Raw genomic sequence first — 14,349 nt, forward strand, 5'->3', positions numbered from 1 at the left:
ATTGTTAATGGTACTAGAAGAGGTAGGGGTAGACTTAAATTAACCTGGACTGAGGTAGTGAGAAATGATTTAACAGTTCTTAAGTTGAGGAAAACGCTCTCAATAGTGTGAATTGACAAAAAAAAGATTCATTTAACCGAGGGGCATTGTGGGACTTAAAGGTTAGTTGTTGTTTTTTGTAGCATGATGCAACGACTATTGCTTGAATTCATAACTATCGCCTCCTCCCCACCCCCAGTCTTGTATGGCCCATTCCCTCACCTTCCTTCTCCTTTCTTCTTATTATTCCCTTTTCTTCTCTTCTCTTCTCTCTCTCTCTCTCTCTCTCTCTCTCTCTCTCTCTCTCTCTCTCTCTCTCTCTCTCTTTTTCCCTGTATGCCTACTCCATCATCCTAGTAGCAAGATTTTGAGTTCCCTAAAAAAAATGATTTGTCTGCAAAGTGTCATAGTGCGCCGTTCTTGCATTCATGACACATGTCAAATGGATTGTTAGGCAGCCTTGGAAGGAACTTTTCTTAACATGGATTCCTTTATAGAGATGTTATAGGAGGCATTCTGAATGTAACTATAACATTGAGATGGTCTGGATAGTTGTCATGGTGGTATTCTCAGGTTGTGATGTATGATCATTAGACCCATGGATGGTTGTTGGTACATGAGTGAAAATATGACAGAAAGATTTTACCTTTGGGGAAACACCAAGTGAGCAGCCTACCTCCCCCATTATCTTCTTGGGCACTAAGTGAGCATCCTGACAAATGCTCAGGACGAACTCTGACATCCTCGAGAAGTGTCTTAGGCTTCCGTGCGAGTTTGGGAGTCCCATAGACAACTCAATGGAGAATGAAGTCTTGAATCACTCTTGGCTTGAAGGTTGAGACGTATACTCATATTGGTCTGTTGGCATCCTTTGGGGTGGTGTCATCTCATACTCAATTGGGCTATGGAGGGACATTGTTTGACTGAGCAGTGCATAGCATCACTTCCTTTTTATTTGGCTAGTAGGTGGCAAGTGACAAGTGCTTTAACACGAGGATTCTACTACAGGGATGAGGGTTGCCGCCAGTGTTTGTGGAATGCGAGTTTAACTCCTTTACTGTTTGGGTCCTGGTTCCTTAGTGACAATTCAGTTGGAATAACGATTGTCAGACTGTGAGACTTGGAGTTTTTACATGGATAGGATGAGATGGTTGGATAGGACCTGGTGTGATCCTGTTGCTGCATGGGCGTGGCTCCGTCACATCTTAGGCAGACTAAGGTAAGGGTAGATTCCTTATGGCCTTGGAATTTTGCAGCCCCATGATGCAAAGCAGGGTTGTAAATTTTAGTCCCTTGAAAGCAGGAATTATTGAATTACTTTGAGCAATGGCTGAATTTGACCTTTGTGTTTATTATGCTAGTATTACTTTAAGGCCCTCCTTGGAAAACATTAATTAGGGAAGAAATATATGAAGGAATTTACTTTCTCATGATTTTGACTATCAAGATAAGTAAGAAAAAATAAAATATATAAAAAATCAGACAAGAATTTAATTTTACACATTGTTAACTTCTGATTTTTTAATATTTTAATCATAATAGAATGAAGTCAATAAATATGCATTTAGAATAGTGTTCTTTATAAAGAAAAAAATACAATGGAAATTGAAAAATGAAGTTTCTTCTTTTCCTTTCCTTTCTAGCTTCCTCAAATAATATTCTTTGATCCAAACAGAGTTTAAAGAAAATTATAGTGAGAGAGATAAGAGGCTATTGGAAAGTGATCCTTTCTTTAGCAATATTTTTTCTGTGACCTTTGAAACTGTTCTTCTTCATGGTGATGCCTTTGATTGTGCTGTTATTTTCAATTGAGATGGTCAGCAGTCCTAGAATTTGGTAATTTGAGAAGGGGAAAAAAAAAAGAAATCCTTTGTTGTAGGAAAAAGATTGCAGCAATGAGGCCACTAGGTATTATATCTTTTATTATATGCATTATATTAGATGCATTATATGCATTATATTTCAGGAATTTCTTGCGAGTTGTGAAGATTGAGACTGCTCTTATGATTTGTTGAATCTCTCAACTTTTGTCGAACCAAAACTTGGGAGGTGCTTTTCCTCAATCTTAAGGGTCAGTTTGGATTAAGCAAAGGAAAATAAGGAGAAAATTTATTTTTGATTGTATTTTTTTTTTATTAAATACTATAAAAAATGAAAGTTTGTTTTAATAAGAATGATGTGTAAAATCAAAATTTGTTTATAAATTAAGTATATATTTTTTCATTTTTTATTTCACTTTCCTTGATGGTCAAATATGAAAATTTGAATTCTTTGATATTTTCATTTTCTTAATATTTTACGAACTCCAAACAAGCCTTAAAGAAGCAAGTTTTTTCGTATTGTTGTTCAAGATCTTTTTGTCTACCATGCTTGTGTGGGTTTATGCTTAACTTGGCTGCTACACCTCTGTGTGCTCTTAAGGTTTTTGGTTTGTTTCACAAAATGTCTTGTTAGTTTATAAAAGAATGTAATTTTCATAAACCAAATGATAATTAAAATTCTTTATAAATTCATAATGTAGAATAGACAAGGGTGTGGTTCGGTGGTAGTGTAAGTTGCGGGAGTACCTCTCACAAGGTCAGGTGTTCAAATCCTTCTGGATTCGTTTCCGCCATTGGATTCCTAAAATTTACCTCCCTTTGTGGGGTCGGCTTTAAGGGGCATGAAATTAGTCACGTGAACCGTAAAACGGATATGTGGAAATTCAGTGCGTAATCCAAAAAAAAAAGAAAAACGAAAAAAAAGGACTATTTTCAAATTTCACTTCTTGTTTCATGTTAAATGGGACAATACAAGATTTTGCATGAACGAGTTATTTAAAATTATTATTGCCTATGTGTTTTTTTATTATACTGTTGTCTTGCTCCATTCTGTTTTTAGGCTTTCGAAAACTCCCCAGTGTCTGTTTTTAGGCATAAAGTAATCATGATATAAGAATTTGTAATCAATAAAGGAAGGCTGTGTTTGGTTTACGAAATTTTTATTTCTAAGAATAGAAAGAACAACATGAAAATACAATAAAAAATTGTTTAGAAATTAAAAATTAGAAAGAAAAAAAAAAACTACTGATCTAGAAGTTTGTACTATTTTATCCAATAATAGGGAAATAAATAATTTTATGATAAAATTTGGATTAGTAATTCTTTTTTTCTATTATATGTTATGGATTAATTGCAACATGTTTGGTGTTATGACATGTTCAATTCTATTTCATTACTATGTTCCAAACATGCAGATGGTGTTGCCTCTAATGCCTTCTTTGTTAGTCTCACATTGTAGAGGACAAATTGACTCGACGGGAGTTTTGACTCGAAAACATTCAAAAGCTTTCCTTACTTTTGATGAAAATAGTGAGAAAATCTTTTTGATTTTTGAATATTTTAATTGTACAAAGAAGCCGAGAAGTGATTTGACAATTAAAATTCTTAATGTTATGTTTAGCTTGCGGAATGGAAAGGAGTAGGACAAGAATGAAATGAAAATTTAAATAGAGCGTGTGATAAATTCAATAGCATTTCTCGTGATTCATTCTATTGCTTTGTACCAAACATGCAATTAGTGTCATGTTTTAAAGAATTTTGAAAATTACCATTTCTTTAAGGAGATCTATTCATGGTTTTGGGAAATAATCTTTTCAAAGAAATGAATGGTCAAAAATTTGTGTTGGAAATAAGCACGTGTCCTGGAGTTTTGTAAGGATTCTTTATGGAAAATATTTTGAGTCGCAAATCATCGACGTTGCGTTTGGAAGTTTGTGTTCGAGTCTTAGATTTATATGGATTTGGATAAAAAATAAATTTGTATTATATGTTGTCCAAATCTAGACATCCAAATTCAAGACTTCTTCTAAACACAAAATGAGGGTAAATAGGAGTTGTTAACATTGGTGCCAATATTTACTTCATAATGAAGATTGCTACCTCCACATCCAATATATGTAAAGTCGATCGACCATAGTACCTCGAGTCAATAAGAGGGAACATTATCCTTAGAAAACTCTCCTTTTAGGGATAAGGTAAACTTTAGTTGTACCTAGAATTAAATTCATATAAACGCATGGAAAATAAAGGTTGGACAGAAAAACATCCACAATGATCAATGAGGGATCAAAAAATAGAGGAAAATAGTTAGCATTGGCGTTGACTTAAACCGCACATTGAGATCAAAGAGTTTAATAATTTTAATTATATAAATGGTCTGTTTTTTAAAAAGCAACCTCTAAAAAGATCAGAGATATAGTTAGTTCAGGAAGTTGTTTTATGAAATACCTGAACTAATTTTTTTGATTCTTGCTTTTTGTGGATCGAAACGAATAAAAAATATTTGATTTGGTTCAGTTTGATTTGTGTTGGTTTGTTTGGACCTCATGATGGAGCAAGGGAAGAAATAAGACTACAAGAGAATTGCTTTAAAACATACTTAGAAATCCTTCCGGTAAAATCAAACTAAAAATAAGGCGCCAACATGATTTCAAATATGAAGTTATGAAAATAAGCAAACTTGGGAGTTGTGAAAGGCCAAGCTGCCAAGCGTCCAAGATGGTCTAGGTGGAGCTAGAGGTGTGCACTGCACAAGCAGCCCAACAATAGGAGAGGAAGAAGGCAAGGGATGGACCAAATGATGGTTGATGAGCTAGTGGGTGATGGTTAGAGGAGGAGGAGTCGAGGTTTTTAGGAGAACCGGACAACGACTCGGTCACTAGAAGAGTTAAAGTTTGGCGTCCAAAGGGCCTTCGACACCATTGTTTTTTTAAAAGAAAAAAAGAAGAAAAAGAGTTAGGGTTTGGAATGCCAAATGGGGGCTAGAAGTAGTGAGGTTGTACTTTGCATAAGGGTTAGGGTTTTATATGTGGCATATGATTATTACAATATACTCGTGGTCAATTTATTTTAATTTTTTTAAGTAGAAAACTGAAACTGAACCACAAAACTTGGTTTCCTACCTCTTTAATCGAACTAAATTGGTTCACATAAAAAATCGATCAGTTTTAGTTTCATTCAGAACAATTTTATTGGTTTTACTGGTTCCAATTGATTTTTGTTACATCCTTTTTTATATCAGTCGAATTAATAACCTTCCCTATCATAACCAATAAAAACAAATCTCTCCTTTTATGAAGATCGTTCAGCTTCAAAAAAACTATTTTGTAGAGTTCCTAATGTTAAAACCCAACATTTTTTTGCCCATTTATATCTATAAATTACCATTCATAATCACATAACACCTTCCTTTAGTCATGTTCTCCACATAATGAACCTCCATAACAGAATCTACAATTATTAAATTGGTAGGCTACAAAGTTCTTTATTGGCCCTTTTATGTTAAATAATTCAAAATGAAAATGTGAAACAAGAAAAAATTGATTCTAAAAGAATTCACAAATTTTCATTTTTAAGGTCTTGTAGAATCATAAATTTTAAACTATAAATTTGAATATGTGAAATTAAAAATACAATACATTCATAATCCATCCAAACATAGGATATAGGTAAATGAGCTCATTTTTTTTTGTATTTTTTTGATATTTAATTAATATTTGTTTTAGTGTCTAAGTCTCTAAGATTTAAAAAATTAAATTAAATTAAATAATAGATTAATTATGATCGTCAACTTATCATCTCATGTTTAGATTGCCCTTTTATAAAGGAGAGATTAATTATTGAAAGGGTAAAATCTATTAGCATCCCTTGAGTCTTATAAAAATGACACTTCACCCCCTGAGTTTTTAAAAACTACCAAGAAACCCCCTAAAGGAATTTATAGATGGAAAACTTAACTTTCCTTTTATTTGGACAATATTGGCCTTGCACTTCAACAAAAATGACATCGAATCTGATTCTGATAGCTTAGGGTCTTGTGAGCTCGTTGATGAAAATGAAGATGAAATACATGAGTGATGACAATCTTTGTTATTACAATTCTGATAATAGTCAAGTAGAACTAGGTAAAAGTTTTGGTTCTAATAGCGATGGTCCTTATAGTTTAGGTGTGTATGCACCTATAGATACAAAATTCAAAGGTAAGGATCGATATACAAGCAGGGTGCACTTGATGAAGGGAATGACTTTCAAGAATATGCAACTATTTAGGGATGCCTTGAAAACATATTCGATTAAGAAAAAATTAATTTGCGTATGATGAAAAATGAGCTGGCGGATAACTGCGCAATGTGATGTAAATGGCTGTTTGTGGAGAATACATGCCTCCCTATTGCCTGATGATCGAACATTCCAAATTAAAACATACACCGACCAACATGAGTGTATTAGGAAATGCCAGCAGTAAGTGGATAGCTGAAAACTTGAAGACACTTTTTGGGCTAATCCAAACATAAGTGTGGCGACAATGAAGTTAGAGGTGCAAGAGAAATTTGATATCGAAGCAAGTGAGAGACAACTCTATAGGGCAAGGAAAAGGGTAAATGATAAAATAGATGGTAGTCACTACGAGTCTTGTGGCAAGCTTTCAAGGTATGGAGCTATAGTGCTTGTGAGAAATTTGGGAAGTTTGTTCAAAATAGAATGTGATAAACCATGTATTAATGTCGCCCTAGTGTTTAAAAGGGTTTTCACGTCATTTTATGCACATATGAGGGGGGTTTTTAGAAGGTTGCTGATTGTTAATTGGCTTTGATGGATGTCACCTAAAGCGTTCATACGGAGGAGTTCTTTGTCTGCTATTGTTTTAGATGGAAACATGGGTCTTTTCCCAATTGCTATTGCAGTGGTCGAAAGTGAAGACAATGATTGTTGGAAATTTTTTCTACACCACTTACATACAATATTATTGCAAGCTGGGCAAAATAGGTTCTGGTGTTTCTCAACAGGGTGTACTTAATGCCATCAATGCTGCAATGCCTGGTGCAAATCATAGACTTTGTTGTAGACACATATTTAGCAATGCCACAATGTCGATCGTGGAGTTAATTCTGTTTTAAATAGATAGAATTATACCTTTTTGGAAAGGTTGTATCTGTTTCGCAAAGTAGATTTCTAAAATCTCACTAGGCGTCAACTTGGTCACACCAGGCGTCGACTTGGTCGCGCCCTGGTTAAGCTTTGGTCGACACATTCTGAAAAAACGATTATTTCTTAATGTTCAGAAGATTTGGTCGCACTTCCAAGGTCTCCTAGTTGCGCCCTGGTTGAGACATTCTGAAAAGTCAAATATTCTGACCATTAGATTATTTATACAGTTCAGATCGGCCCACTTGATCTTATAAAAAATATAAGATTAATTTTAAGCTGAAGGACCTTGGAGACGATAAGTTGACGATCATGATCAACGGTCATGGTCTCGCAATGATGCAAGCGTGCTAAGTGCTTGTGTGTCATCTAAATGCGCCACTAATGCCCTACAGTCCACCCCGCGCGCTCGTGTGTGTGTGGACGGTGCTAGGGTGCACTAGAGTACACACTAACACTATCTCTTAACCAATTTTAAGAGATTATTTCATCTTATCATTTATTAAATATCTTTTCCTTTTTCACTCTTTTCAATGTGTAGCCCACATAATATTAAATGCTCCTCATGATTATTTTATAAAATATTTCAACATTTATAAGGATGAAAGTAAGGGTAATGTTGAGGAAAAGGCTAAACAAAGCTACATCATGGGAGCATAGTTGTCTGCAACAGTTAGAAAAGGATTGGCGAAGATAAAACAAGATACTAGGCTTTGTAGGGTCTTTTATGGTGGAGGGACAGGCTATAAAGTTTAAATGGACAACTTAATCTGAATATTCATATTTTTATACTACTGTGGGACTACTTTTTGTGTTATTTTCTTCTGTTTGCCACACTCCATGTTTTTCAGGATCCATGGTCATGGGACAGTGGTTCTGCACCTTTCAACTCAGTTTCTTTGATATCAGGATGATTGTTTAGATATAAATAATTTCAATGGCATTATGGATTAGACCTATAAAGATTTCAAAAGAGGCTGGTGCTTTTGCTTACAAGTAATACCAATAAGGAACGTGTCCTTGATCAAATTCATTTGCATTTTATGTGGCAGTGGACAGTATAGTTGGAAACAAAAGGTGTTGCAGAAAAAAAAGGTTACCCAAAAAGCAAAAAACGAAAAAAAGAACTTGCTTATAAATTTAGGACAATAATTATGTGGCAGTGGACAGGATTGCAGTCAATTGTTTTCGCATCATCCAAACACACCATTACTTACAGAAGAAAGTTGCAAGAAAAAACACCCTATAAACTAAGGAATAGAATCCACCATCGAACAAACAGAAGAGAAATAATAATACCAGTCGGTCTCTAAATTGACTCAATGCCAGCACTTCCCAGAAGTGAACATATATTACATATAATAATGATTGTTGTTATTGCAGTACAATCTTCATTTGTATGCATGGTCTGAAATTATCTCACTGGGCTAGACAAATTTATTTGTTTTGTGTAATAAGCAGAACCATCAGAGCACGAAGACGAGTCTTCCATTTATTTGAGAAAATGGAATAGAAAAGAGTTTGGAAATTGCATAGATAGAAGAAAACAGCTGCAGAAAGAATTGGACAGAATTCAGCAGCAGGAACCATCAACAGAAAATTTGAAGCTAAAAGAAGCTTTGCGTGCTAGTTTGAAAGCACACTTTTGTTAGGACTGGAGGAGCCCATGGATGGGCTTGATACACATGGGTGAACACCAACTTGACCCAAAAATTTAAACCTGTTGCGTCTTGGACCCAACTATGTATATAAACACTCATCATTCACTCAAATTTTCCAATGTAGGACAAACTCACATGGGCTCATAGTCAGGCATTTTGGTAGGTTTATACCTAGTCTCATCATTTGAAGACTCTGGACTCGTTGATGTAGAGTCAGGATGGAATCAATTCATGATTCGGTGAGAACTGTGTGACTTGATATTAAATATTGGCTGAGATTTATTTCAGACAAATTAAATAGATGTGCACCTACTTCTTGCACGGATATTGCAGTCCTTCGTGTCTTGGATATTCAAGTAAAAAATGTGGGGGTTTGGCTTCCTCGTGTAGTCAGATGGTGTAAACCTGTGAGAGGTTAGGTTAAGTTGAATGTGGATGGAAGCTATAGAGGTAACCCAGGTAATTGTGGTGGTGAAGGCGTGATAAGAGATGAAAAAAGTTTATTTAAAACAGTTTTTTTCTCATTATTGGGTTATGCAACAAATAACATGACTGAATTGAAGGCGATTATTTTAGGGATTAATTTGTGCAAAGATCTCAGATTTGATTAAGTGGAGATTGCATGTGACTTTGCTTTGGTGGTTCAGTGGATAAATTCTGGGAAGTGCTCGGTTTGGAACTTATGGGAATTGTGGGAAAAGCTTATGCTAGCATTGAGAGACATACAGTTCAAAGTGGAACATGTTTACAGGGAGGCAAATAAAAGTGCAGATTTCTTTGCCAAACAGGTTGAATCTGGTATTTCTCGATCATATAGTTGCGAGGATGATCTTCCACAGCAAGTCAGGGGAATGATTCGATTGGATTTGTTGAGATTTCCTTCTTTGCGCTCGTGATGTTTTGTGTTATCTTCCGGAGTTTTGTTTGTTTTCCACTTATAGTTTTTTAAGTTCTTAGTTTTTTGTTTGGTTGCTGGTCTTTTGTTTATTGGTTTTTATTTTGTTGGTTAAGTTAACTTTAGGGTCTTGGAGTTTAATTTTGTTGTCTCAAAGTCTCAAGATTGGAACCACGGTTTTCCTTGGCCAAAAGTGAGGGGTTTTCTAATAAAGTTAGGAGGTGTTGCCCTCTTTTACCAAAAAAAAAAAAAAAGTGGAATTTTCAATAATCTTCCCCTCACTTGTGAGTTCCAATTGCTTCCCCTTGAACAGAATCCGTCTCCCTTATGGGAGTAAGCCCATCACTTGTGAGTTTCAATTGCTCCCCTTTGAACAGAATTCGTCTCTCTTATGGGAGTAAGCTCAATTCCCCAACAGTTACTCAAGTGGGCCTTACCACTGGTGCCTTACGTGCGTCGGATTGCATTCCACGTGCCTCTGAACCAATCCTACCTCTCATGTCTTGACCCTATTCAGATCCATCTCTAACCTAGATGATCTTTATTGGCCTCGGCCACACACTTGGTCCCCTAGCTGTTAGCATGTCAGGAGAATTAATTTCACGTCTCGACTTTTTATAATGTCGCTCACCTAGAGTTACAAATCGTCGGCTCTGATACCACTTGTTAGGACCAGAGGAGCCCATGGGTGGGATTGATACATATGGGTGAACACCAACAAGACCCAATAAGCTTAAGCTTTGTGTAGCGACCCGGAAATTATAATGACTAAATAATAGAGAGAAGGAAAAATTCAAAAGGGTTAAAACAGGGTTCGTCGATGAATGCCCTTGTTTCGTTAATAAACTCCCTGTAGGATTTGTGGACGAGTCTCAGTGTTCGTCGACAAAAAGATATCAAGAGGGTGTATTTCAAACCCATTGGTTCGTCGACGAGTTCTTTACCTTCGTCGACGAACTGCCTTCTTCTCCTCGTCGATGAAGTCACGTGGCAACAGTTTATATATATGCGAAAGTCACATCCCAGCATAAAATTATTTCCTCTTTCACTTTCTCTCTCTAGAAATTCAATCCATCTATCTTCTCTCTAAAAATTCGGCCCCATTTCTCCCCGGTTCGACGATCAGAAGTTACCATGATGATCTTGAGGAGATTCTCTACAATTTAGCCGGAACATAATTTCGATTTGAGAAGTATGGGAAACATCCCAAAAATCAGGGTAAGTAGATTATTTAAGGGTTATTTGGTTTGTAAGTCTTTTGAACCCAGATTTAGTAGTAGATGTTGTTATATTAGTGTTCGAAATGATTTATGTGGGTGTTGTGAATTCAGGGTTTTGGGGCTTTTACTGTAGGCAAATTAGGAAACTTAGTGGGTGTTCCCAGGAATCCAGGTAAGAGGATGAATAGTTTATAATTCAAGAAATGTGAGTATGAAATTATTCTCAAAATTCAGTTGATTAACAGGGAAATATATGTGTGTAATTTTAGGATTTTGGTATTATGAACGCCGTAGGCGTGAGTTAGAAATTAGTAGAGGAGTTTAGTAGTCAGGTAAGAGAAATATGTTATGCTAGTAAATTATAGTATTTATTTACTAAGATGCATGATATAAATTATACAATTTTACAGATTTCAGAACATGAGTTTTATTAATTGTGTAGCTTGAGTAGATATTTATTTAGTAAAAAGTTTATATAGTTTTTCAGAATACATTTACAGTATTTTTGCACAAAAATATGTTTTACTAGATTTTACAGAATTATAAATTACAGTGTATATACAGACAGACATTATACAGATAGATATATTTCAGATAACTATTTTACAGACAGGTATTTTACAATATTTACAGAATACCATGATTTTCATAATTACAAAACCATAACACTCAAATATTACAGTTTATTCAGTCAAATAATACAGATCAGATATACAGATATTTCAGTAAGATATTACAATATTTACAGATCAGATTTACAGTGTTATGGTTATTTTAGAATCATGATGAAACAGTAAGATAAATATATATTAGTACTATATAGTATCAGACGCTGATGAAATATTTTAGTCAAATTAATTATTTAAGTCAAATTTAGTCAGCAGAGTACGGTACCGTAATTATTTTAGATCAGAGTGCAACCACATATCTTAGGTAGTGTGTGGATTTCCATCAACCGTGCCTTGAAGGGTGAGTTAGTGTTATATTTTACATGGTATCTCAGTTTATTTAATTATCTGTAAATTATTTATGTAGACTCAGTTTCCACACACTAGTAATAACATATTTCTTCTTATTGAGCGTTGTCTCATCCCAGTAAATTATCATTTTTCAGGTGATCCAATTAGACGAGCAGATCAGGCTCGCAGGTAGAGAGGTCGTCTACACTACTGTAGTAACTCGAAGGGGAAAAAAATAATAAAATAAAATTAAAAATAAAATTAAAATAATTAAATTAACAAGTAAAATGAATAGTATGAAAAAGAAAACGTATTGAAATAAGAAATATATATATATATATATATATATATATATATAAATATAATGGTATAAGCTTCTCCAAAAGCTTCCTTCCAATTCAATTTTCAAATCCAATCTGAAATTGGATTCCTGTGCAGTGCTCTCAGTTTCTCTTTTAGGCTCTCTCACTTCTCCATCTCCCTCGTCTCCTCTCTCCCACTCTCCTCAATCTTTTCTTTAATATTCGGTCGATTGGAAATTCGAATATACTGTTGGGTTCCTATCACCGCCACTGACAATCTTATTGGAGCGGATTTGTCGTAGGAGCAGTGTAGGCATATCTCCTGGAGTAAGACCAATTTTTACTCTTACCTCAGTTTTTCTTAAATCTTAAGCCCAATTGATGAACGAAAATTATCAGGAGATTTGTCGGGAGATTCTCTACAATCTAGTCGAAGCGGATTTTCGAATTGGAGCTCCTGGGCATCAATCTTAAATCGAAGTAAGTTTAATAATCTAAGCTTTTATAGGTCATTTAGGGTATTCAGATTCTAGGGAAATTTTAGGAAAAATTACTCTAGGGATTGTGATGAATAATGTGGTTAAGTTTAAATTTTAGGGTTTCAAGGGTTTTTGAACGCTTGGGGAGTAGGTCGGGCTGTTATCGGACTTTTCAGGAATTAGGTAAGGGGATTAAGTTAAGTCAGGAATTTTATTTAATTTGAACTGATTAAATTAATACATATAAAAATCTGAATGTTATTTCAAAAACCAATCGTTCAAAATGGATTTTACAAACATAGGATATATGGTATGATATTTTGAATAGAGACGAACGGTGGAAAGCTTGGTTGTTTATATGGTTATGTTTAAATGTTAAAATCGTGTGGCAGATGATTATTTGGAAGGATTTATTGTTTAATTGGATTTGAGATTGTTTTCGAAATACTGGAACTGTTTTTGAAATACTGGATTTGTTATGAAAAATACTGGAACTGCTTGTGAATAATGCAGGATTTTGGTATAAAGGCCGAGGGCCAAGTTTTAATTGACGGCTATACGCCGGGTTGTATTTTGTAGCTGGGGGCCAGGTTTTTAAAATAACAGAAAATATATGTAAATTGATGCTTTAAATGGTATTTTCTATTATCTAAATTGCATGATATGCTTTAGGAACCCTAGGAACAAATGTATTGTGAGCACGGTACCGTTGTTAGGGATTTGCTATGTGGTCGTGTGCGCCCACACCTATGCTGAGAGGTGTAGTGTGGCCTTATCCGATTTGCCTACGTGAAGTGAATGTATCCCCCTAAGTGAGGGCAATCGAACCAGCAATTGGAGCTGCATATACCGCAAAGTATGTTAGCGGAGAGTACAGATGACTATTGTCTGGGTGGATCCCCCAGAACATTAGTCCAGCCTTCAGGCCGCACAACCTGTGCCATGAGGGAAGTAAATGGCGTGTTTGTCACAGGGAGTGTCTTATATGCATATCTGTTAATTTATGTGAATACGAATAATTAATAAGATAACTTTGAGGGCTTGCTGAGAAAGGTGAGTGCCCTAATAGAAGAAATGATATTAGAGTAGAGGGAAACTACTTGTATGGGCGGAAAATCTTCCCTATCCTCGACTAATTGTGTGTGTGAGTGTAAAATAAGAATGTTTTCACAAATATGTTTATCTACTTAGTGAACTGGTTATTTTCTGTACACTAGATGCATGCTGGTCACACACTAACATTAACTTAGTCTTTCCCTTACTAAGTTGTGCATCACCCCTACTTTACAAACTATCTTTTTAGGAAACCCCAAAGATCGGGTCTAGCATGCTAGAGGAGTCGGACTAGCGGTGTAAATTTATGTAGGTAGTGTATATGGATAGAGAGTTTATTTTTGTGGAATTTTATGGGTTGTAATTATGTGAAAATGGATATATTTGTGTATAAAATAGTTAGAACTCTAGTAATGTAATTTGAGGATTTTGTATTTTATTTCTACTGCATATATATGTTTTATATATGATGAACAAGGTATTAGGTACACAAAAGTCACTAACGTAGCACTCCGGGCCCACGTGGCGGGTCGGGGTTGTTAAAGGTGGTATCAGAGGCTAGGTTTGCTAGGTTTTGCAGACTTTGAGGATTGATAATTACCAGAGTATAGGTTGAGATAAGATAGGGATATGAGTGGGTAGGTTAAGATGGGTTCTAGTATGGAAGCTTGGATGTAGAAATCTATTGATGAACTTTTGCGATTTTCTGAATCAGTCGCGAGTTTTAGAAAATCATGGTAAGTCCATAAATGGTTTCGTTTCTGGGTTGAGGGACT

This window comes from Malania oleifera, chromosome 6, assembly GCF_029873635.1.
Source record: "Malania oleifera isolate guangnan ecotype guangnan chromosome 6, ASM2987363v1, whole genome shotgun sequence".
Classification (NCBI taxonomy): Eukaryota; Viridiplantae; Streptophyta; class Magnoliopsida; order Santalales; family Ximeniaceae; genus Malania; species Malania oleifera.